This window comes from Monodon monoceros, unplaced genomic scaffold (assembly GCF_005190385.1).
Source record: "Monodon monoceros isolate NGI ecotype Baffin Bay Population unplaced genomic scaffold, NGI_Narwhal_1 Super_Scaffold_4, whole genome shotgun sequence".
Lineage (NCBI taxonomy): Eukaryota > Metazoa > Chordata > Mammalia > Artiodactyla > Monodontidae > Monodon > Monodon monoceros.
In genome coordinates, this window is record NW_021703781.1 from 18,651,432 (window position 1) to 18,678,115 (window position 26,684).

At 36.2% G+C, this 26,684-nt stretch overlaps 1 protein-coding gene and 1 pseudogene across 2 annotated transcripts in view; both read right to left on the reverse strand.

The window, feature by feature from the left end:
• Window positions 1–26,684, reverse strand: part of CTNNA3 (catenin alpha 3) — a 1,596,010-nt gene that overhangs the window by 1,555,485 nt on the left and 13,841 nt on the right. Inside the window, exon 1 of one of the 2 annotated variants that reach the window (XM_029245645.1) lies at window positions 12,417–12,497. The exons of the other annotated variant lie outside the window; for it this stretch is intronic. The gene's annotated coding sequence lies outside the window, so the exon portion shown is untranslated. Of the gene's footprint in view, window positions 1–12,416; window positions 12,498–26,684 lie in introns of those variants that run through there. 2 annotated transcript variants of the gene reach the window in all.
• On the reverse strand, window positions 16,009–16,871 carry LOC114883276 (annotated as a pseudogene).

A 26,684-nucleotide genomic window follows, 5' to 3' on the forward strand; every position in this document is an offset into this window, starting at 1 on the left:
GGGTAAAAAGTCATCAGTTCTTCCACTTTTAGGAGAAGACTTCCAAGCTTCTATAACAAAATTACTTCTCTTTTCCTCTCTTTTTTCCCCTCATTCAAATGCTCTCTGTTATTATTTTTTCCTTAAGTTTATAGGTTTCCATGCAAGAGTATATGTATATTTCTTTACTGTTTTTATTAAAATTATTTTTGTGATCATTCAACATTACATTCATGAGAAAATAAATAAGTATATAAACAATTTAAATACTCAAAAACACAACAAAATGCTTATTGATGACCTGGGTGGTGGCAGCAGAAGTGTACAGAAGTGGTCAGATTGTAGCTATATTGTGAGCCAATAGGAATTCCTGACATATTGAACACAGGATAAAAAGAATGCAAGGTATCTTTAAGTTTTTTGTCTGAAGCAACCGGAAGGATGGAGTTGCCAGTAACTGAGGTAGAGATTGCTGCAGAGAAGGAACAGGAAGATGAAGAGCCCAGTTTGGGACATGATAAATTTGAGATGCATGTTAGACATCCAAGCGAAGATGTTAAGTAGGCAGTTGGATATATGAGAGCAGAGTTTGGGAGAGAAGTCTGGGATGAAAATACAAATTTCAGAGTTGTCAACATAAAGGTGGATGGAATGAGACAACCAAGGAGGAAGTAGACAGGAAGAGACAGGTCAGAGTAAAAGGACTATTGTGAGTGAGCGGAAATATAGGCAGTGGTACTCAGAGGTTTATAGAATTAAGATTAGCCTTTGAGGGACTTCCCTGGTGGTCCAGTGGCTAAGACTCTGCACTCCCAATGCAGCAACCCCTGGTCAGGGAACTAGATCCTACATGCCACAATAAGAGTTCTCATGACACAATAAGAGTTCACATGCCACAACTAAAGATCCCATGTGCCGCAACTAAAGATCCTGTGTGCCACAACTAAGACCCAGCATAGCCTAATTAATTAATTAATTTAAAATTTGCCTTTGATTGAACTAGTAAAATATGGCTCTTCTGGCAGACCAATTAGAAAAAGGGTAAACATAGCCCAGTAGGTATTAGCAGGAAGGCCCTCAGTTTGTCCAGCAGAGGGAGGGCTAGATTTCAGCTCCACTCAGCCCCTCAGCAGGGCAATATGCCAGTGTGAGACAAACTGCTGCTCCCCTACTCCCATTGTCTGCTTTATAAAGATTCCTAAATTCTCCTACATTTCATCATCATTGGATCTCAGTAATTAAGAGCACTGGCTTTGAAGTTGGACTGCCTGGGTGAGAATCTAGGCTCTGTTCCCTGCTCACTGGTGACTTTAGACAAGCTAGTAAACCTCCCTAAACATCAATTTTATCATCTGTAAAATAAGAATAATAAGAGTACCCTCTTCAAAAGGATCTTGAAGATTAAAATTAAAAATCCATATAAAAGTCATAACTTGACCCATGCTTCAGACACCTACTAAGGGCTGAACAAATATTAGTTGATATTATTACCCCCTTTTCAACAGGAAAGCAGAACCTACTTGTCTACATTTAGGTTAAACATATTGCTTTCATCTATAGAGCTTGTAATCATTATTCAAGAATGCAAGAATGCTTTCACTCTTAGTTCCCATAACTAAAGGGCTTAAAACAAAGCTTCCCTCTGGTGACTCATTTCATTGGATCTCTTGACTTCAAAATCTAAGGCATATTTCCTACATGTGCATTAATTAGAAATGCAACATGCCTAAATACTTTTTAAAAACAAATTCCTAATGCATAACGGCCTCATAAAGGATCTTGAGCCCTTTGAAAGCAATTCCAGAGTGATACATAAAAGGTATGCACTAAAGTTAGGGCTACAATTGTTAAATGCACTACATGTCCAGATCCCCAAGACTCTGAACTTTTTATTTCCTTAACTTCCAAGAATTCTGGGTTTCAACACGATAAAAAAAGTTACACTTCATAATAAAAAGTAAATATCTTTAGCATGTGAAATTCAAACTTTCAAAAACTTCTTGGAAGCATCTGAAGTTCTTTTTAACAACTTGTGGATAGTCATCTTACTGATGTTTTTTGAAAAATAAGCAAACTGAGCTCCCCCCCCCAAATTATGAGTTTTATAGACTCTTTATGAGAAGACTCAAATTAAATTAAAACGTTTGCTTCCTCTGTTCATAGTAACCAAAATAAAACTTGTTTCCCCACACACAACCTAAATGACAGCTGCAAAAAAAGTCAGAAAACAAACAAAAAATCCAAAAGACTGACTTAACTAATATGAAATAAAACAAAGGAAAACATCAGATTCTACTTATATTTAGGTCTTATATCCTTCTTGTAGTGAATGGCTGGTCAAGTCTAACGGCCCTCCAAAATAAAGCAAAAGGTTGTAATTCAATTTCTGATTTAACTGAAAAGTAACATTGTATATAAGAATTTTATAAGATGACCTTATTACCCCTCTTCTGATAACACACCTTTTATGTTATTTTATGAAATGCCAGTTCACACTAAAAGCTCACCCTGCCTTTCACAATGGCACACATTTTCAAAATTGCAGGTATGAAGAAAGGACAAAAATGCCCCATGGTTATTCTGTGTAGCAATGCCTTTCAATTTAAGGACATTTTGTACCATATAAAATTATACCAGAACTGAGATCCTATCTCATATCAGCCCAGCATAAATGTTACCTACCTGTTATTTAAAAAGCCAAAGAACTAAATTAGTCCAGTTGAACTCTAAGAAGAAGATAATCTAGTGTGTGAAAGCTCAGAGAAGCTTTCATTGAATCACCCACAACAAGAATAACCTTCAGCTATAAGCATCAAGTTTAAGCAACCAGGGCAGAAGTAACATGCCCTTCATATACACCTTGAAAGTGACAGTAGCTTTTGTTGCTGCAAGTCCAGCGGGCCTATGGGTCAGTTCCACTCCATAATATTATAAGACAGCTCAAATATATGTGAATTCTCCTAAGGTCTGGTATTTTTAAAAAGCAGAGAACATAACAGAAAATAGTGAAAGAAGTAGAATTCTTGTCAACCTCAATGTGAAGCAAAAAAATTCCCATTTCTTCTTTGTTCTCTGATTACCTAGAAATAAATAAGAGCCTGCTTATCATAATAGCGAAAATAAAACCAAAGTCTCTGAAAACACTACATTCATTTTTCTACAAATCTATTAATATACTGGGGGAAACCGATAGTATATAACTGTTTTGAGAACTTCAGCTGCTTCTCTGACTCCTGGTTTTCCATTCTTCCATATTCTCTGAAGAGAGGTTTTAAATCTGCCAGAATCTTCAATCTAACCATCCAAGTTCACTATTTTACCACTAGTTTTTAAAATTTTCTCCAGGAACTCTAGCTATATACCTATTAACCCTATTTAACCATTTCTCATCCCACATGCTAAGTATTCTTTCTATAGTAAACAAAAGACTTTCTCCTCCGGCTTCAAAATACCACTTTCTACCCTTCTGCCATTCTTTCCCAGTATCTTTTACTAGCTCCTCCTTATCTACTAACGCCTGTTAACTAGGGGTCTAAACCCCAGGATCCATCCCTTACATGCTAGTCTCTGCTCCACACTATATAGTTCTTTCAGAACAATCTCATCCTAGAGTTTCAGTTCAACTTACAGCCTGATTCAACAGTCCAGACCTCTCACCTGAGCTTCAGAGCCCCCAGATCCACTTCCCACTGGGCCATCTCACAGGCACCTCAAAACTGAACTCCATGATCTCTTCCTCAAAACCTGTTACCGCCATCTTCAGTTCTGATCTAGATTAATGACATCACCACACAGTGGGCACCCACACCCAACCCATAACTTGAATGTCATCCCAGAATATTTTCTTTCATTCTGCCTCTCTCTTCATATCAGATTAGTGGAAAAGTCACACAGCTTCTACTTCCTTAACTTTTCTCATGTTGGCCATTTCCTCTCCATTCACATTGGTACCTCCTCAGTTCAACCCTGGTTAGACTTACTTAAACTTTGCAATGATACCCTAACTGGTCTCCCTTCTAGTTTTTCACAACCTCCAATTCACCCTCCAAACTATTCCCAGAGTGATGTCTCTAATATAAAATAAGATAATGTTACACCAACTCCCTGCTTAAAACCCTCAATGATTCTTCATCTGGACACAATAAAGTTCAGGCTCCACTGAATGACTCGAGGCAATTTGCCCTATCTCTCCAGCTTCTTCTTTGTCTTTGACACACCTCCTCCCTGTACTCAATTCATGCTAAAGAATTTGAAGTTCTCTAAATGGACCATACTCTTTCATTCCCCTAAACTTTTATTCACTCTGTTCCCTCTGCCTGGAGTACTCCTCCCCAATAGCCACTCAACAAATACTTCCTCATCTTTTCAACCTCAACTCAAGCAACCCTCTTTACATCTTAATAAACACACATACACACACACACAAGCACATACACACTCATGACAGAAGTAAGCAATGCTTTACTCTGTACACTATACAGAACTCTAAGAGAATCACCATCATCATCCTACCATCTCCTAGGATTTATTATAATATATGGTAGAATAAATGCATGTTTATGTCACTTCCTTCCATCAAAACTAATGGAATACAGAAAAACTCAAAATCAAAATTTCCTCCATCTTCAAGGAAACTTGGCATTACCCCAAATTACGAATAAAGAAATAAAATGAAATCTTGACTAAATTTTTTAAAAAGGAAAGTGAAAATCTATACACACCTTAACAGGAAGTAATTTTCTCTAAAAGTGCCACGACCCTGAAATTCCTGTCCAAGCGTCCTTTGATTAAAGAATTAAGATGCAGGGCATGGATAGGTACAGTAATCAAAGAGGATATCCCTATTTGAAAGACCCAGTTTGAGACTGTAGAATCACAAAAGTGAGAAGTCAGGATTAGCACGATGACATGCCATTTCTGTCTGTGACTAAGCCCACGTAGCCAGGGGAACTGCTAGAGGTCAAGTAGAGTCAAGGAAAGAAGGGATGTTAAATCATCAGCTCACAGTGCTAATAGTCTGTGGCTTAAAGGACTTTACCATGAAGCACACTGAATTTTGGAGCACCAAACAATGAAAGGAAAATGTTCCTAGGAGCAAAAAAATAACAACTTTGGTAAGAAAGTAAAAATTGCCAACAACCTCAACTCACTCCCGCCCAAGCCTGATCCTCCCTACACTGTTCAGTAAATGTCTGGTGGTACATAACTATCAGTAATGGGAACACTACATAAAAAGTGCCAAAAAAAAAAAGAGAGAGAGGGAGAGAAAAAGAAGAAAGGAGAGGAACCAAAAAATGTATATGAATAAGGATTAATGAAGGAAACAGAGGAGTTATACCACCTTTACATAAGAAAGCTGTGACTGCAAAAAGGCTTGCATTCTTGCTTATACTTTCTTTTTTTTTTAAATACTTCTTTATTGGAGTATAATTGCTTCATAATACTGTGTTAGTTTCTGTTGTACAACAAAGTGAATCAGCCATATGCATACATATATCCCCATATCCCCTCCCTCCCACCCTCCCTATCCCACCCCTCTAGGTCATAGCAAAGCACCGAGCTGATCTCCCTGCTGCTGCTTCCCACTAGCTATCTATTTTACATTTGGTAGTGTATATATGTAGATGCTACTCTCACTTCACCCCATCTTCCCCCTCCCCCCGCCATGTCCTCAAGTCCATTCTCTATGTCTGCGTATTTATTCCTGCCCTGCAACTAGGTTCATCAGTACCATTTTTTTTTTTAGATTCCATATATATGCGTTAGCATACGGTATTTGTTTTTCTCTTTCTGACTTACTTCACTCTGTATGACAGACTCTAGGTCCATCAACCTCACTACAAATAACTCAATTTCGTTTCTTTTTATGGCTGAGTAAAACAACAAGAATAACAACCAGAAAAAAAAAAAAAAACCTGAAGGATAAACCGAAAACAAATTAAAATTGTTGTCCTCAGGACGAGGGAAAGAACAGAGCAGAGGAGACAGAGATGAATGCTAGACTTCTCTGAATACACCTAGTTTTAGAGTTTTGACGTTGGAGCCACGTAAATGTTTTACGTAAGTAAAAAGCAATTAACTCATAAATCAATCCTGAAAAATCAGAAGTAAACAAAAAAAATAAACCTTAACTATATTTCACACTAGCTTCATAAACACTCAGAAATAATTTCAAGGAACTACAAAACACAATATTTTTAAAATAAGCTTTAAGGATATATTGTACAACACAGGGAATAAAAGCAATATTTTATAACTATAAATGGAGTATAACCTTTAAAAATTGTGAATTACAAAAATTATGAACCACCTGAAACATATAATATTGTACACAACTATACTTCAATAAAAAATAAAGTTTTTTTTTAAGTTAAAAAACAAACAGTATTTTTACTCTAATCCTAGAGGGATATCCTCCAGGACAAAAACAATGTCAAAGTAATTTTAAACTACACTTAGTATTCTTATTATATATGTGTGATATATATATTCTTATTATATATGTATACATACATGTGTATAAACACATTAGGCTAAAGCAAATAAATAATTATATTCATGCTATTAGGAAATAAGATTTCCAGCATAAGAGAAAAGGAGATACAGATGGCCAACAGGCACATGAAAGATGCTCAACATCACTAATCACCAGAGAAATGCAAATTAAGACTCCAGTGAGATATCACCCAACACCTGTCAGAATGGCTACCATCAAAAAGAACATAAATAACAAATGCTGGCGAGGATGTAGAGAAAGGGAACCTTTGTACACTGTTAATGGGAATGTAAACTGGTGCAGCCACTGTGGGAAACAGTATGGAGTTTCCTCAAAACACTAAAAATAAAACTACCGTATGATCCAGCAATTCCACTCCTGGGTATATATCCAAAGAAAAAGAAAACACTAATCCGAAAGGATACATGTACCCCAAAGTTCATAGCAGAATTATTTACAATTGCAAGGTATGGAAGCAACCTAGGTGTCCATCAACAGATGAATGGATAAAGAAGATGTGGTATATAAATACAATGGAATACTACTCAGCCATAAAAAAAGAATGAAATTTTGCCATTTGCAACAACATGGATGGACTTAGAGGGCACTATGCTTAGTGAAATAAGTCAGACAGAGAAGGACAAATATTGTATGTTATCATTTACATGTGGAATCAAAAAATTTAAAACAAATTAGTGACTATTACAAAAAAGAAAGAGACACACAGATACAGAGAACAAACTAGTGGTTACCAGTGGGAACAGGGGAAGGGCAAGATAGGGATGGGAAATTAAGAGCTACAAACTACTAGGTATAAAATAAATGGGCTACAAGATATATTGTACAGCACAGGGAATATAGCCAATATTTCATAATAACTACAAATGGAGTATAATCTATAAAAAATCTGAGGGACTTCCCTGGTGGTCCAGTGGCTAACACTCCATGCTCCCAATACAGGGGGCCTGGGTTTGATCTCTGGTCAGGGAACTAGATCCCACGTGCCACAACTAAGAGTTTGCACGCCGCAACTAAAGATCCTGCATGTTGCAACTAAAGACCCTGCATGCCACAATGAAGATCCTGTGTGCGGCAACAAAGACTTGGCACGGCCAAATAAATATTTTTTTAAAATTTTTTGAATCACTATGTTGTACACCTGAAACTAATATAATACTGTAAGTCAACTATACTTTGATATAAATAAATAAGAAAAAATATACAAATATAAAATCAAAAATTTTAAATTAAGCCCTATAATCTTATTTTGAGTTGGAAATATCAGTATGATCTGATTATATATTTTTCCCTTCCTAAAAAACAATCTATTTCCTAGCTATGTTCACAAAAAAAATTTTAAAATTGGGCAACAATGGCAACCTGGTGCACAGATTATGTTCCCTAAATACTATTTTCCACTAAAAAGACTTAGGCTCCTCGGTGGAAAGGCTGATTGAAGATCTAGTGCAGGAAATGTACAAAATGAGCCTAGAACATCTTCTTGTGCTAGAAATCAAGGCTCACTTGGGTTTTGTCAAAATGCTTAGTAAACAATTTAAAGGGGTTCTCAATGGTCAAAAATGGGAAAATTTGAGCATCAAAAGAATTAAAAATTACAGTATTCTGAAATATGTCTCACATATAAAAATTCAAAAAAAAAAAAAAACTCATTGGTCACCTTCCAAAGTTGCTAGAACACCATCCTCTTTTTCTGAAAATTGATAAACAATGGGAAATAATCAAGTATTTTCCTGATTTTCTGGTATGAACTATACTTTTGACTAATGAAATAGTAAGGGAAGAGTTCTTTATAGCATGATCCCAACTGATAAAACTAATAAAGAATTATAGAATGATAAAGTCACCATTTACAACCCCTTAAAAAATAATAGGCTATACAATAATTACCAATATGAAGGCTAAAATCATTAACTGACTGATTAATAGGGAACTATGAGAATCAGGCTTACAGAGCATGAATGCAGTGATCAATTTTAACATTACCAAAAGTGAGATAACCCAGACTTGTGTATTAGACATAATATTAAATGGACAATTGATTTTCAATAAAGGTGTCAAGGTAACTCAATGGAAAAAAGGTAGTCTTTTCAACAAATGGTGCTGAAATCATTGAACAGCCACTCATAAAACAGGAACCTTGACCCTTTCCTCACACCATATACAAACATTTACTTGAAATGGACCATAGAGCTAAAGATAAGATCTAAAGCTATTAAATTTCTCAGTGAAAACATAGGAGAAAAGTTTTGTTACCTTGGGTTAGGCAAAGGTTTCTCAGATACATCCAAAGCGTGATCATAAAAGAAAAAAAAAATCAATAAACTGCTTCAACAAAATTTAACATTGCTGCTCTCTGCAAGACAATGTTAAGAAAATGAAATGGCAGGGACTTCCCTGGTGGTCCAGTGGTTAAGAATCAACCTTCCAATGCAGGGGATGCGGGTTCGATCCCTGGTTGGGGAACTAAGATCCCACATGCCGCAGGTCAACTGAGCCCGCGCGCCACAACTACAGAGGAGCCCATGCGCTGCAAGGAAGAGCCCGCACTCTGCAACGAAAGGTCCCACATGCCACAACGAAGATCCCTCAACTAAGACCCCATGCAGCCAAATAAATATTTTAAGAAAAGAAAAGAAAATGAAATGTCAAACCACAGCTGAAGGATGGGATGAAGCATTTTTAAAACCCATATATGAAAAAGGACTTGTATCCAGAAAATATAAATAATATTTAAAAATCAAAATCTTTTTTAAAAAATTCAGTTTTTTAAATGCGTAAAATATTTGAAAAGACACTTCACCAAGAAGATGACATATAAGCACATGAAAAATGCACATCCTAAGTCACTAGAGAAACGCAAATTAAGGTCATAATATATACTGCTACACACCTACTGTAATGGCTAAAATTAAAAAGACTGCCAATACTAGAGCTAGCAAAGACAAGAAGCAAATGGATATCTCACACATTTGCTAGTGAAAATGAAAACTGGTACAGCCACTTTATAAAACAGCTCGGAAATTTCTTATAAAGTTAAACATGCACCCACCCTATGACCTAGCAATTCCACTCCTTAGACATTTACCCAAGAGAAATGAAAGTATATGTCCACCTAGAGACCTATATGCAAATGTTTATGGGGGCCTTATTCACAAGAGTCAGAAACTGAAAACAACTCAAATTTCCATCAACAGGTAAATAAACAATTTACGATACCATCATACTGTCACATGTTATGCAAGAAAAAAATGAATAGATACAGGCATCAACATGAATATCTCACAAAAGCGTTATGCTAACTGATAGAGTCAGACAAAATTACACACTGCATGATACCACTTATATGACATTCTTGAAAGGGCAAAAATATAGGGACAGGAAACAGATCAGTAGTTGTCAGTGACTGAGGGTTAAGGGAGAAGATAACTGCAGATGGCACAAGGAAACTTTGGATTGACTCAAATAGAAATGTTCTATTTGTTTATGGTGGTGAATATATGATTGTGTATAACTGTCAGAACTCATCAAACTGTAAACTTATAAAGAGTGAATTTAATGCATATAAATTTTTCCTTAATAAATCTGACTTTTAAAAACTCTTTTCTGTTTATCTCTTACCCCAGTGACACAAAAAATATTTCTCGATTACTTCATTTACTATATAATTACAGATTTCTACTGATATCCATTGGCTCTATAAGCTCTTTGAATAGATCTCTCACTAGGATCTCTGAACTAATGCTTTCGAAAGGTAATTTGTTTTTCTTAAGCGTCCTTGACCACTCTGGTACATCACTCAGTTTATTTGGTGCCTAAATCCTACTTAGCTTCTTAAGAATATCTGCTTCCCACGTTTCAGATATGTGTGTCCAAGTTATCCACAATCTCATCCCATGCAGCTGATGTGTTATCTATCCGATTGATAATTTTTTCTGGCAAGAACTCTAAGTCAACCTGCATATGTGTTTACAAAACTACAAAAATAAAAGCTTTGAGTATTTGCTTTGTTTTTGTAGTGCTTTTTTTTAAAGATAATCATTTCTTATTGATTTTATTCTTAACAACGGAATATTTAAAAAATCGGAGCCAAATTATTGGTCCTGACTCATCATGTTAATTTAACATCATGTTAATTTAACATCTGAAAATATCACTGAAGATCCTTAGCAAAACTTTAACTGCTACACTTTCGTCCCTTTTCAATACTGTTGGGTGAAACCAGTGAGTTTATAACTTCGTTCACTTATACAAGCCAGGTTTAGCAGGGTGTGCAACACCGAGTCCAGCATCTTCAACACAGTAGTTGGTTTTTGAGTATTTGAAGATCAAAGTACATTAAGAAGTCCTGCCTCTGAATTCCTTCCTCCTACCCAACAACTTTTTTCCAAGTTATATTGATCCAGTTAATTGTGATCGAACAGAAGTTGAAATTCAAATTAAATTTATAACCAAATTGAGTGAAAGGAAGGAAAGTAGCAAATAACCTATTCAGAAAAATTGTAAAATACCAGGACTAGATTCATAGATTCATACAAAATTGCCAGATATATTATAAACATGGGCTTGATCATGTCTGTTCTAATGTGTAGATATATGACCTTATTTAAATAACTTCTTGTTTCCAAAAAACTATGCCTCTTTAATCATTCTTCTGAATTTAGTTAACAGACCAAATTTTATTCTGCTCCTAGAAAACTTAAAGCCACACTTATGCCTATATAAATCAGCATGTGGGTTAAAAGGGCAGCAGTTCTCCACTTTTTTTCCCACTAAAACACAAGTGACATTTAAAGTATATTTAATATTCACTGTCCAACATACTTCTCCCACTCTGGACTGCCACCCTTGGTAAGGGAGATAGCTAGTTTGCATGAAATTCCCCCACAAGATTTCTATATAAAACCCTATATTTTCTCTCCCATCAATCCATCATACACCAGTGTCATAAAACCATAGTCAAGAACTGCTGCAGCTCAGCCTTATTCCTGGCTGTGTTTTATATCTCATACGTATTTTTCTTTCTACTTTCACTCCACTTTTATCCTTTTTTGAATTTCACATAGCCTTGTAAGTCACCTTGAATCCTTTCTAGAACAAGGTAAGGAATAAATAAATCATCATTCCATATATCTGCAAAAGCAATCTCTTCTCATTTACCCTAGATAAAGCCTTAAAACTTTTAACTACTTGCAGCCTCTTAACTATTCTCTACCATATTAAACATACAAGTATCAAAATCACAAGTTCCTATTTTTTGGTTTTATTAATTCTCTTTTTAAAAATATTAAGGCTGCATACAGAAAAATAGAGGAAAAGTATCCACGCACAATTTAAGTTTAGAGGCCCATAACAGAAATTAAATTGTTTGCACAAAGAACCTGCTTGCTGCATAACTTTTGTGTCTAAAGAATGTAAAGCTTCCAGTGTCTTGTATACAGTTACTCAAATAGTAATAGCTCAGCTACAGAGAAGGAATTTTTAAGTGCTTTGATATAAAACTACTATAGCTTGGGCATTGGCACACAAGAATTTGTTTCAGCGCTATTTTTAAAGCCACTAATAAATACTTCAAATACCAGAACTGAGCCTCTGCTCAACTGAGTCTGCCTCAATTGACGTGAAAGAAAAAGTATGTAAGAGAATCACATTTTTATTTAAAACTGAAATGCCTGCTAATCTACTTGGAAAAGTATATATAAAATTGGAACTTTCATAAAGTAATTTAGAGTTTAGTGTTGTTAAAAGAAAAATTAGTTATAAAAGTAATAAATGCACAACATAGTAGTTTCTATTCATCCATTTTATAGAAATAATGTCCTTTAATTTCCCCCAAAGTTATCTAGCCAAGTAACACATAATCTATAATTAGGATTTGCCTTATAGCAAAGTTTGATTTTAAAAAGTTTGACACTTCACTCACCTACTGCAGGACAGAGTATTGCCCATATACAGATACTAAACCAACTGTCTAAGCAAGTTCTTGTGTTTAGAAATTCAGTGCCACTATTATGGCTCACAATTTGGCTTATGATGCATTTGTAAGCAAACAGCCTGACAAGCACCCTAGTGTATTTCAGGATGACTGACAGGACACAGTGGCTCAAACAGGAAAGGGGGATGGGTGCTCTTAAAGCAACATACCAGTGAAAGGCAACATTAAACAGTAGAATCAGATTGAAATTATATTTTTCAAGTTTGCAATGAAATAATAACATATTGTCCAATTCAAGCTTTTAAACATAACTTTCATGTCATTATGTGCCCCAAACACTGTAAATTCCAAACAGACTTTAAGAATTTAAAATATAGAAAGAAAAAATTTAAAACAAACATGCTAAATGATACTTCCCTGTACCTATCAAACTTCTAAATTACTTAAGACTATTCCAATTATTTTTAACAGAAATTAGGTCAGGGTACCCAGAGAAAAGCAGTTCTTATCTCACCTCTAGAGATTTGCCAATCACTCTTACAACAGTAATTTAACTAATAAAAGTAATTTAAATAGCTTGGATTATTCAAATCTCTTATTGAAGATGGGGCAGGAGATCTATATATTTTGCCCCTGCTGTGTTTATTCCCTGTGACCTACTTCCATTGTTTAAAAATAGATCATTGGATTAGGAAGTTTCAATTATGGGTATTTCCATATTAGTTTCACTTGGAAAATATTTATTTAAGTGATACATTGGCTTCATTCTTCACATTTATAATTTTTCCTATATTATCTTACAATACTCTGCACTGTTCAATCCTTTTACACAACAATCAGCCCTATTTTTTTTTTAATATCTACATGGAATTCTGTTATTGATTTGCTGTAATTTTTTTTTTTTTTTGGCTGTGTTGGGTCTTCGCTTCTGTGCGAGGGCTTTCTCCAGTTGCGGCAAGCGGAGGCCACTCTTCATTGTGGTGTGCGGGCCTCTCACTATCGTGGCCTCTCTTGCTGCGGAGCACAGGCTCCAGACGCGCAGGCTCACAGGCCCAGTTGTGGCTCACGGGCCCAGTTGCTCCGCGGCATGTGGGATCCTCCCAGACCACGGGCTCGAACCCATGTCCCCTGCATTAGCAGGCAGACTCTCAACCACTGCGTCACCAGGGAAGCCCCATCAGCCCTATTTTTAAAACAAAAAAAAGCCATTCATTTTTTCATAATATTTATTTATAATGCTTTTTATTTCTGTAAGGTTGGTAGTTACATCCCATTTCTGATTCTAGTAATTCGATTCCTCTTCCCCCTCCTCTCCCCCCTCCCCCTTCCCCTTCTCCTCCCCTTCTTCTTCATCTTCTTCCTCTTCTTCTTCTCCCTCTTTTTCTTCTTCTTCTTCTTCTCAATCTAGCTTGCTTGGATTTCATTGGTTTGCTCTATTGCTTTTCTATTGTCTATTTCATTTATTTCCACTTTAGCCTTTACTTCCTTACTTCTCCTTGCTTTGGATTTATTTTGCTCTTCTTTTTCTAGTTTCTTAGGGTGAAAAGTTATTGAGTTGAAAGCAAAACTATGGAGACAAGGATCAGTGGTTGCCAGAGATTAGGGGAGAGGGAGGGATGAATAGGTGCAGCACAGAGGATTTTTAGGGCAGTGAAACTCTCCTATATGATACTACAATGGTGAATACATGACAATTACATATTTGTCAAAATTCGTATAATGTACAACACTGAGAGCAAACTCTAATGTAAACTATGGACTTCAGGGGATAAAGATGTATCAGTGTAGGTTCATCTGTTATAACAAATGGACCACTCTGGTGTGGGTTGTTGATAGTGGGGGATGCTGTGTGTATGTGGGAGCAGGGGCTATATGGGAAATCTCTGTACCTTCTGATCATTTTGCTGTGAAATGAAAACTGCTCTAAAAAATAAGACTATTAAAAAAATCAAAAGTAATTTTTAAAACAAACCAATAAGCAAAAAACCTCACAACCTAAGGGCCAATGTCTCTACCCTAGGTCTGCAGTCTTGCCCTGCAAGATCCCTCTGTGATGACCCAGAATGTGATGGGTAACAGGACATTCAAACCTGCTACTGCCACTATCTCTAATACTTTCCCCCAGTGAATGCTGATCCAGTTATTGTTATTATATAATGTATGCTGCCAGATTATTCACATAATTTCTCCAATCTTGATTAATGCTTAGAAATGTTCTTTTTACTTTCTAAATTGAGGGAGAGGTTGGAGTTTCTTCTAATTAAATTGCCTTATGATCAAAGAATGCTGTTTGTATGTTATTGAGTTTGTTAAGATTTGCTTCATGGTCTAATATGTAGTCATTATGCACTTGAAAAGAATGTGTGTTCTCTACCAGTTGAATGCAGAAATCTATGTACTTTCATTAAATCAAGCCTATTAACTGTACAGTTAAAATCTCTACCCATACAAAATTTTTATTCATTTGACCTATGGATAAAATCATCTATTATGACTATGTATTTGTTAATTTTCCCCAAGAGTTTTGTTAATTTTTACTTCATGTATTTTGGGAATATGTTAAATGTATACAATGAATTATTGTATCTTTCAGGTTAATTGCTCCCTTTACCCTTGTCTAATATACTTTTACTTCCAACAAAATGTTTTGCCTTAAAGTTTAATTGGATAGATATTAATATAACTATGCCAGCTTCCCTCCTATTTAAAAAAAGGTTGATTTGAGATCTTATTCTTTAAATACAGGCTTTTGCAGCTATAGATTTCTTTGCAAGCACTGATTTAGCCTCATCTCATAAGTTTTGGTAATATTGTGTTTTTGTTTTCACTCATCTTTGCATATTTCCTAATTTTCCTTCTGATTTCTTCATCTATTGGTTATTTAGGAGTGTGCTTTTTAATATCCATATATTTGTGAATGTCCTGAATTTTATTCTACTATTGATTTCTATTTTCATTCCATTGTGTTTGGAGAACATGCTTCATATGACTTTAACCCTGTTAAATTGATTATTTTATGGCTTCAAATGTCTTTTATTGAAAACATTTCCAATGTCCATTATTAAGTTTTAAACTTTTCAGTACAGAGGCCTTAATTTTCTTAGTTAATTCCTAGATACTTTATATTTTTCATTGAGAGGTATTTATTTTATTATGTGTTTCTTTATTATTGGTTTTGAGAAGTGCCATTAATTTTGTTCATTAATCATAAAGCTGGAAAATTAGCTTAACTGTCAAGTTTGTTGGAAATGTAAGTTTATAAACCTGCTGCCATTAAAAGTGGATGACGCCTAAAGGCTACTGACCTTTTAAAAAGTCAAAGATAGTTTTGGGAAGAGGGAATTTTGGAGTCTCATTGGCCATCGAAGGGACTAGGAAGGCCTCTCCAGGGAGAGTTGTGGGGATGATTGTGTAGTACTGAGCTATACTTGCAGGGAACTCCTAGTTTTTACAACATTTCCATGGAAATCAAAGCAACACTGAGCCAGATATTTGGGTTAAAAGCAGACAAAGGCAAGAGCATGTACAAGATGCAAGAAGATCCTTTTTCTCTACTGTCTGATATTTATTAGTACTTTGATCAGAGACATCCAAAGTGTACCATACTGGAGGGGTTCTGGAATTCCAGGCTGTCTCTCAGACTGTAGGCTGCAAAGCTCCAGTTTGTCATACTGAAGCAGGTTTGCCCAGGAGATAAACCTACAGCTGGATCAGCAAAGATGCTAAGAGAGGAACTCTATTCTAACCGGGCCTTGTCAGTGAGAGATACTAATACAGAGAGTGGAAAGAAGAGCTGGCTATCTCATCCTCATCAGGAAAACTGTACAGTTCCGTGATTTGTGCTATGTCATAGGCATCAGAGTACAAAGCAGGAACTGAGGCCACTAGCCTCTCCAATTGAGGATCTTGCATTTGGACATCACTTGTAGCAATCTCAGTGATGATAGAGTCCCCTGCCCAATGGAAAGGGTCTAAGGGCTGAGGTGAGTGGGAGCTACAAGAATCTGAAACTGCAGGGAGAAAAGAATGAGGACTGGTTGATGCTGTGGGCACATTCTTGGCTGGAAGGACCGACTGCTGCTCTTGTCGCTGTTGCTGCTTCCTCTTTTTGAACCGCCAATTCCTGAACCAAATCTTTACTCTTCGTTCTGGTAGGCTGAGTTTTAAAGCAAGTTCTCTCTGGAGGTTTTTATCTGGAAACATGTTACAGCTAAACAGAACCTTCAACTCTTCATGCTGTGTGTGTGTGAATGAGGTGCATTCGTGAGGCTTCTTCCATTTTGTGGGACCAGATGGTATCTGTGAATCAACCTCGAAGTTCATGCTGGAATCATCCATGTAGACAAAAGGGTCTGGTTGGGGATTCTCTTGGACTATTTTGTTCATCAGGGGTGCTGACATATGGCAAGGAAGGTCTGTCATGAATTCCTCTGGAGTGCCCATTTTCAAGCCCTCTTGATGTGTCTCTCCGGAAATGCAGTTCCTTTCCAGCCATTCATTTTTAAACGCAATCCCACATTTAGCCAGCAGAGGGTATCATCTGATTCTGAAAGGCCACAGTATTGAGTCCAATGACATTTCTTTCTATACTTGAACTAGGAACTGGGGCACACCATTTCAACTTTCCCTATTAAATGTGTTTAGAAATATCCCATTTTATTTGCCCATATAAATGTGACTTATAGAGCCCATATTAGTGTTTAATATTTCTCATCTGTGACAAAGTCTACCATTATTTCTTCCTCTATCAACTCAATCACATGCATCAGAATTGGGTTCAATCATCACAATGACTTTGCACAACCCTAGATCTTCTGGGACAAAAAAGCAAACAACAAAAACTCTACATAAAGATTCTAAGCCCCATTAGAAAATCCAAAAACAAATTCCAAAAAATAAAACTGCCCTATTAAACAAAATAATTAATTTATCTTCAAAGTTTACAAATGACATTTGTAAACTGTTTAATATTTTCTAATTGCCCTGTTTAATATTGGCTGTCGATTATATATTAGGAGCTATAAGGTAATATTAGAAGATATGTTTCCTGTTATCACTGCATTATTTCTCATGAGCATGAAATGTTATGACTAACAAAGTCCTCATACAAGCTGCAAATTCTTTATTCTACAACTTAACACCCACTTCAGTTTGGAAAAGCATGAACATTGATTTGCCTGATTTACTCTAAAAATAAAGATCTTACTATCTAATTAGCTAACATCATTAACTACCACAAATTTATCTTGACCAAAGATAAAAAGTTTCCACACTTCTCTAAAGCTATTATCACAAACATCAAGTCTACTGTTAACTATGGCAAAAATAAAACAGATCTAAAGGCTCAGAGTGATCTCTCTTCTCATGTTCCTAGGCTTGCCACTAATGACATATCCTTTATACGAAAGTATTAAATTTTCCAAAGAGAAAAGAAATAATCATTCTCTTCCTCAGTTGTGATTCAAAATAGGAAATTATAGCTTCTTTAAAAGAGAATTCTATTCCTTATAATGAAAGCAAGTTTGGGGTTCTTCACTCTATAAAATTATTTTTAATACCTGAATATGGCAGTTTCTTTCCTCATATAGTAACTGATGGTAGCCATTAAAACTTATATTTTACATTTGGAAATAAAGTATAACATCTCAACTGTTATTGATTCTTTCATAAAATTTTGTAACTTCAATTTTCTAAACTGATGTATTCTCTATAATATAAAAGCGATACTTAAAATTATTTCTCAAATTAACTTATAAGATAAGCATCCAGGAGGAAACAGAAAAGTCTGTTTTGCAAGTAATTTGCTTATCCTTCTTACCTATCACCCACACATTTTAGAATATACAGATAACTAATATTTTTTTTCTGTTTTCAGTTAACCACTTAATTCCACTTTACTTTCCAACTCAGAGTTTGGTTCCCTGACACAGGCACTCCTGAACTGCGTCCCATTTAATGATTTTTGGTTTTTCCAGGTGCCTTAAGAACCTATATCTAAAGGCCTTATTAGACTCCATTCTATTTGTGGCTTAGAAAAACAATGGGGAGCTAGAAATTCAGAATCCTGGAGCTCAGGAGAAAAATCAAGATATGGTAGCTATGCATCCGTGTTACGCCTTAAACCATGAGAGTAGAAGAGCTCTCCCAAGGCTGAGTAGAGGGAGATAAGGCGCCAAAGATAGTACTTTGCAAAACAAGTACCCACTAGGGGTAGGAAAAGAAGGGAAGTCGTGAAAAGAATAGGCAGAAAGGCAAGACAAACTTAGTTCAGATTCAAGCCCTACTTTACTTTGCTTGGCCTTGTCCACATTGACTCCCATTTACCCTGGTTTCTTCATGTGAAGTGAGACCTATAAAGCTGATATGAAGGGTAATTACTTATAAAATTACTCATAGGCTCTAATGGAGTGCTAATTATAGTATTAAATAACTCATTAGTCAATTATTGCTATTTTGTGGAAAGATAAGTTTCTCTTTGTGGAATTCTACTTTTCCAAATCCAGATGTCATTGAATTTTAGAAGACTGCTGTGAAAGATAACAGATTGCCCATCTGATTTAAAAGCTGGTGAAGAGTCATTAAGTTCACACATTTTTATTTAGCAAATTAAATCCATTTCACCAAGGGAAGTTCTACCCCATCCATGATAATAATTTATAATTAGGTAACAAGGAATCATGGTCCTAAAATGGAAGAGCTTAAAAGCTGCTTCCAACAGATGAATGGATAAAGAAGATGTGGCACATATATACAATGGAATATTACTCAGCCATAAAAAGAAACGAAATTGAGTTATTTGTAGTGAGGTGGATGGACTTAAGAGTCTCTCATACAGAGTAAAGTAAGTCAGAAAGAGAAAAACAAATACCGTATGCTAACACATATATATGGAATCTAAGAAAAAAATAAAGGGTCATGAAGAACCTAGGGGTAAGACGGGAATAAAGACACAGACCTACTAGAGCATGGACTTGAGGATACGGGGAGGGGGAAGGGTAAGCTGTGACAAAGTTAGAGGGTGGCATGGACATATATACACTACCAAACGTAAAATAGATAGCTAGTGGGAAGCAGCTGCATAGCACAGGGAGATCAGCTCGGTGGTTTGTGACCACCTAGAGGGGTGGGATAGGGAGGGTGGGAGGGAGGGAGACACAAGAGGGAAGAGATATGGGAACATATGTATAACTGATTCACTTTGTTATAAAGCAGAAACTGACACACCATTGTAAAGCAATTATACTCCAATAAAGATGTTAAAAAAAAAAGCTGCTTCCAAAGTCATAACAAATGCTTAATAAACACAAGACATACTAACACATATTAATAAATTGTGTATGTTATTTAGAGGATTGAGTATGGGATGGTTTAAGGACAGAATACAAAACTAAAAGCAAAATAATGACAATAAGAAAAAGAAAGGAAGGAAGGAAGGAAGGAAGGAAGGAAGGAAGGAAGGAAGGAAGGGAGGAAGGGTCCTCTGGTGTCTTGTTCCCACATAAGACTTATGGAGTTGTGCCAATCCGCTTCATTCCAGAGCAGAGAGCCAGTCAGTCACTGAGACTATATTAGAAAGAGAAGAAGGAAATGTTTCTCCCACTCTCTGTTTCCAAAGATAATAGCAGAAAACTAGAGCATGATGGATTTCACTACCAAGTAGCCAGGTTAATTTTACTCTTGTCCCCACTGACCCTCTAAAAGTCAACTCTACTAATTTTGCATTATGGAACACAGGAAAAATATGTACAAACACAAAGAAAATCCATGTTTCAAAGCTTACAATATCCCTAAATTATCCAAAAAATAACTGCTACCGTCCCTAAACTTAAACATCAGACCTTCAACTGTAGTGAAAAGAATGGTGCTTATCACAGAGTAAAGGAAAATAATTAAACTCAGTTGTTAACATAGTGAATCACATTTTTTTCTACTCTAAATAATGACCTTGTCCAATAGTCTGAGTAACCCACACACATGACCTGACTCATCCCAGCTTTTTTCCTTCTGGGTCTTGAATACAAAGAATTAGACTGACACAATCAATCATGCTCCTCTGTGAAGTTCAATTCATGCAACTGGTCTGTGAAAATCCTGTTTTTTGGTGGTTGTTTTTTGTTGTTGTTTTTATCATATTCTGTATCCCTTAGCCTCAGTTCCATTTCCCTCCCTCCTTCCTATAGGCATCCAATCTGTAGTATTTCATGGGTACCTTTCCAATCAACTTTCCGTAAGTTTTTTTACATATGATATATATACCTTTACAATGGTAGATACCTTTACAATGGTATATATCTTTACAATGGTATATATCTTTACAATGGTATATGGCCTTATGTGTGTGTGGATTTTTAAATTTACACAAACAGTATTGTACTTCCCATCTCTTCCTACTTCTCAATCTTTCTCTCTCTCTCTCTCACTTTCTCATCTCAACATTACATTTTCACAGTCTATTGATGTCAAACTATAACCACAGGTTAGCTCACTCAATACATAAACCCAGCTCCCCCTTGCCTTTCACTGCTATGGAGGCAAGACATTAGATTTTCCAGCCTTCTTTGCAACTCAGAATGGCATACGACAGAATTCTGGCCAATGAGATTATCAGCAGATGTTTGCTGAGAGGGTTTCTGGCAAAGCTTTTGCTTTCCCTATAAAAAGGATGTCAGACAATGTTGCCATAGCCCTTCACCCTTCCTTCTATTATCTGTGGTATGATGCCTGGACATAAAGCAGTCTTACTGCAAACCTGAGGAAGAAAGATGACAGAGCAGAAGTATAGAAAGAGCTTAGGTCTTTGATGTTATCAGTTCTGAACTTCTCACCTACAGATTTCTTATTATTTGAGAAAAATGAGTTCTCAATTAATGTGACCGATTTAGTTTGTTCTTTTATTTTGCATTTGTAGCATTTTATCAGACTCATTTATAATGTATTTTATCTGCCCATATCCCTATTCAAGTATGTTTAGGTAGTATTCAACCCTTTACTATAGGAAACAATGCTATAATAAACATTCTCATACGTGTATTTTTGTGTACCTATGCAAGAGTTCCTCTAATATATATATATTCTGCTGTGGGCTGAATTGTGTCCTACTCAAAATTCATGTTTGTAGTACCAACCCTCTGTACCTCAGAATTTGGCTTTATTGGAAACAAGGTCTTTAAGGATGTGATTAAGTTAAAATGAGGCCATTATGGTGGGCCTTAATTCACTATAAATGGTATCCTTATAAGAAGAGGAGGTAAGGACACCAACACACACAGAGGGATGACCATGTGAGGATATAGCAAAAAAACAGCTATTTGCAAGCCAAGGAGAGAAGCCTCAGGAAAAAAACAAACCTACTGACACCTTGATCTTAGACTTCTAGCCTTCAAACTATGAGAAAATAAATTTCTGTTGTTTAAGCCACCCAGCATGTGGTATTTTGTTATGGCAGCACTAGAAACTAATACAATTCAGAAGTAGAATTTCTGGGTCAGAATGTATGCGAGTATTCAATTTCAACAAATACTACCAAATTCATCTCCAAAATATTACCAGCAGACCACATGGACTCACATGTCCCCATCTCCTCACCAGCACAAGATACTGCATGACATTTCAACTTCTGCCACCATGGGAGGTACAAAGTTGATCTCATTGTTGTTTTAATTTTCATTTCTGATTACCAATGTAATTGGTGATCTGTTTTAGGTTAACTAGCTTAAAACACTCCTTTCTGTGGACTGCTCACCTATATTTTTCTTACCAATTTTTCTCCTAGGTTGCCTGTTTTGGAAATTTCTCAAATTTCCAAAAATTCTCTGTATGTTTTATATATAATCCTTTGTCAATTATATTCCTCAAAAATATCCTCTCCCTGCTTACTATGTCTCTCTTTGTATTCTTTATTTTTTTTTTTTTTTGGCCATGCTGCACAGCATGCGGGATCTTAGTTCCCTGGCCAGGGATCGAACCTGTGTCCCCCGCAGTGGAAGTCCAGAGTCTTAACCACTGGACCACCAGGGAAGTCCCTCTCTTTATATTCTTAAACATTCCACCATCTGTATATAAAAGTTCTATTTTCTTCACGTCCTTATAGATACTAGGTTATTGCCAGACATTAATTTTTGCCCATCTAATAGGTATGATAAACTATCTCATCATTGATTTAATTTGTATTTACCTGATAACTAGTGAAACAAGCTAAATGTCTTTTCACTTATGTATTGGTCATTCCAATTTTCTCATCTATGAATTACTTTTTCACTTATCATGGACCCATTTCCCTGTTAAGATTGTTCTTTTCCTCATTAATTTTTTAGGAGTTCTTAAATCATTTTCATTGAATGAGTCTATGACCCAGCTATTTCCACAATAAGGGTACATAAGAAACCACCCTAAAACTCAGTGGGATAAAACATTTATTCTCTCTTGTACATTTTCAGGTTGGCTGGGGGTCAGCTAATGCAGAATGGGCCTGGCTGGGCTTACTCCAAGCTGTAGTTTTGGAATCCAGATCTATTCCACATGTTTCTCATCCTCCTTGGACAAGCCAGCTACCAGAACCATGTTTTTCCCATGGCAACAACAAAAATACAAGGACAATGGGAAACACAATGCCTCTTAAGATATAAGCTTCAAACTAGTACTCTGCCTCTTCTGCCACATTTCAATGGGCAAAGCAAGTCACACAACCAAGTCTAACACTAATGGTGCAGGGAAATATACTCTGCCTCTAGTGGGAAGAACTGCAACATCATATGGCAAAGGGCCTGGATACAGGGAAGGAAAAGAATGGGGAAAAATAATGCAATCCATTTTATATGAATGATTTATAAATATATCCTCTCAGTTGGTAGCTTTCATTTATCTTCTTTTATGTTACTTTTTTCCACAAAGAAGGGTTTTATATTAATATAATTAAATATTTCAGTCTTTTACTTCATTGCTTATGTTTTGGGGGTCTTAGTTAAGAAATTATTTCCTACCCTAAGACCATAATAAACATGATCCTATATTTCTCCCTAGAAGAATGCAATCAAGAGGATCAACAATCAATATGTTTTAACTTAGCATGTGTATAAATGCAAGATTATATGATATAAACTAAGGCAGCAAAGTTAAACAAGTAATCAAAATTTTTAAAATTACCAAGGATGACTAATTATTACTGGTGAAATTTTGAGCTTGGTCTTTTAAAGATATTAATGGATACAGACTGAAAAAGATGAAAAATATGCAAGAATTGTAAAGAATCACAAAACTTGATATTCTTCCATTAACATATATTTATTGATCTAAGCTATATTTTTAAAACTGCTGAGCACAAGACCACAGGAAAATATATATAGTCTTCTCAGGTCATGACATCTTGGAAAAAGAAAAAAGAAACTTTTACAGAACTTAGCTATTATAAAACAATATATGTTATGATGTCATATTTGTAAAATATATGTATATATGTGCTAATAGTAGGAACTACTTCAATAGTTTGGGGTAAAAAGGAGGTCCCATCTATTAATTTTTCAAATTAAAACCACTTCCCAATTGCCAGACTGGCAGGGAGCCCAGTATCTCTCTTATTCCTCAAATTGTTCAAGAACTCTGGGGGCCTCTTGATCCACATACCTCAGAGAGAGAAAACCAGAGAATTTTATTAGAATACAAGTGGGCCCTGTTGAAGGCTGCTGCTGTTCTGCTCCTGGCACAGTTTACTCATGAAAACTGATCCCCTGCAGTTCCATGTGACCGTTCCACCTGCTGTGCTCTTGCCTTTGCTGCTGCAAATACAGTGGTCACAGTGATTCTTCAAGAGAGAAGCAGCCTGCTCCCTTAGAGGTATAGCATGGCAGCCATGCCTAGAGCTTTTAAGTTCACCAAGCACCAAGCGGATGGGTCAGCAGGGCCTCTGCCTCCAGTTACACAAGTGCCCAAACAGCCTCTCCCATTGGGCAATGCAGGCTACAACAAGGAGTCCTAGCCTGAAGTCTTTGATGTTTTTTCTTACTAGGTCCTTTTTTAACAGGGACCAGTTCAATGCACAAAAAACTTTCTAATAATAAATGCAAGGAAGGAGTCCAGGTCTTCACTCTTTTCCTCTCTGAAGGTTCCCAGACTCTACAAACTTCTTCCAGTCCTCCCAGTGTTGACCAGCCCTGAAGGTGAAGAAAGACTGTGAAGGGCAACCTTTACAAAACCAGAAAAAGACCCTGCTACATCAGTACCTGAGACACAAAAGGATAAAGACCTCATTAATGGTTTCAAACATTGGGGGGGGGGAATTTCTCTTACCTTATAGTTGCCAGATAAAATACAGAATGACCAGTTAACTTTGCATTTCAGATAAACAATGATTAGTTTTCTGGCATATGTCCTATGCCAGAAACATACTAAAAAAATTATTAATTTGTTTACCTAAAATTCAAACTTGTGTGTCTTGTATATTTATTTGCTAAATCTGGCCACTCTACCTTATCTTACTTCATGAATGGAACAAACTGGGAGGTGGGGGACCTAGAACTCCCTCGTGCCTAAATTTAAAGCAGCCACAGAGCCAGACCCTCACGTCCATGTATCTTGACATCCTATCAGAGACCTGAGCCTGAGAGAGCCAACCAAAAAGTCAGCTCTCACCCTGTTACTGCACAGCAGCTGCTTTTTAGATAGCCAGCGATATTTCCTGGCCACCTCCCAGCAATATATTTCTAACTACCCTCAGTTGGAAGATTTTAGTTCCCAGAAATGCAACACAGGATAAAATAGGACAAGGGAAGAATGACATATTGTGCCCTGGGATATTAGAGCCCCAACAGTAGGAGCAGAAACACAAAAAAACACTGGCAGAGGCTATTCTAGAGATTAGGTTTTATGCGTCTCTTTTAGAAAAGTGAATCTGAATTGCTTCAAATTATCTAAGATTAAATTCACCTCGGAGTAGAGGATCAAACAATAGGAATAGGAGAATAGTTGCCCCAAATGAATATATAGCTCCTGTAGCCCAGAAATTCAGCAAGATACTTGCCCTCCACTTTAAGAGTTGAGAGGGAAATTCTGTGGTTCCAAAATTGATAGTGACAGAGCTCAAAAGGGATATAGATATGTATATATCTCACTTATGACAAACACCAGGACTGAATAAATCTCTTGTCTTTCAAAATAAGTAAATAGAAAAAATACAAAATTAAAAGACTGTATAACAATAAAAGAGGAAGACAAGGGAAATTATCCTCAAGACAAAAGAAAATTTAGAATACATCTACTCTGTGCTCTCAGTGAAATACCCAAACTTAAAAATTCTAGGTAAGAAATGATGGAAATGTTAAGTAAAATGAAAAGAAAGTTGACTGAAGTGAAAGGTCAAGATAAAAAGAGACGTGGCAAAAATTTTTAAGTAAAAGAATTCAGCAAACCCAAAGAGACAATAAAGTAATTAAAACCTGCCCTGAGGAATCACTCCTCTCCTTTATCGTCTGCCTATCAGCAACTTCATCATTCAGAGAGCAAAAGAAACTAAGAATGGAAGGGCTACCCTGGGCTTAATTCTTACCAACAAAGAGGAATGTGTTAGTGAAGTCAAAGTGACAGGAACCTTGGGGAAAATTCAACGTATCACCTTAGAGTTCATTACGGCCAAGGAAGAAAACCAAAAGCAAAGTAAGACAAGCACCTTAGGCTGCTTAGCAGTTCAGAGAAAATATAAGAATTTCCCAGAGGCAGAGATTCTAAAATGAAAGACAGGTGAAAAAATAAAACCCACTACTGCAATCACAAATGAGGGGGAAAAAAAATGGGAGAGAACATATGCTAATATAACTCAATGTGCTATACAAGATGCTTTCTAAAGACTGAGATTTTTAAAGGACATACAAAAGAAGACGGAAAAGGGTAAATGTAAGGATGAATACATAAGTGTGGTATTAGCCTATTAGAAGAGTGGACTAAAACTACAATGAGCAAAGACTTGTTAAAAACACACAAAACAACACAAAAACTTTTAGGTTGCATGTGAGGGTGGAAGGACAAAAAAGTTACAACCTCCCTCCTCCTATGTTAACAAGGTACAGAGAGGAAGCAAAATGACAATATTCTGAGTTTGCTTTCATATTATCTACTAAGGAACATGGTCTTTAAAATGGAAAAATTGTGCCAACAATCTTGAGAAGAAATTGATAAACCACAGAAGAAAAGATAGTGGGAGAATGTTTAACTGTTTAGATAAATGTCCTTTTCCAGGTGTATTTTAGTACAGCAGGGCTTCTCATTCCC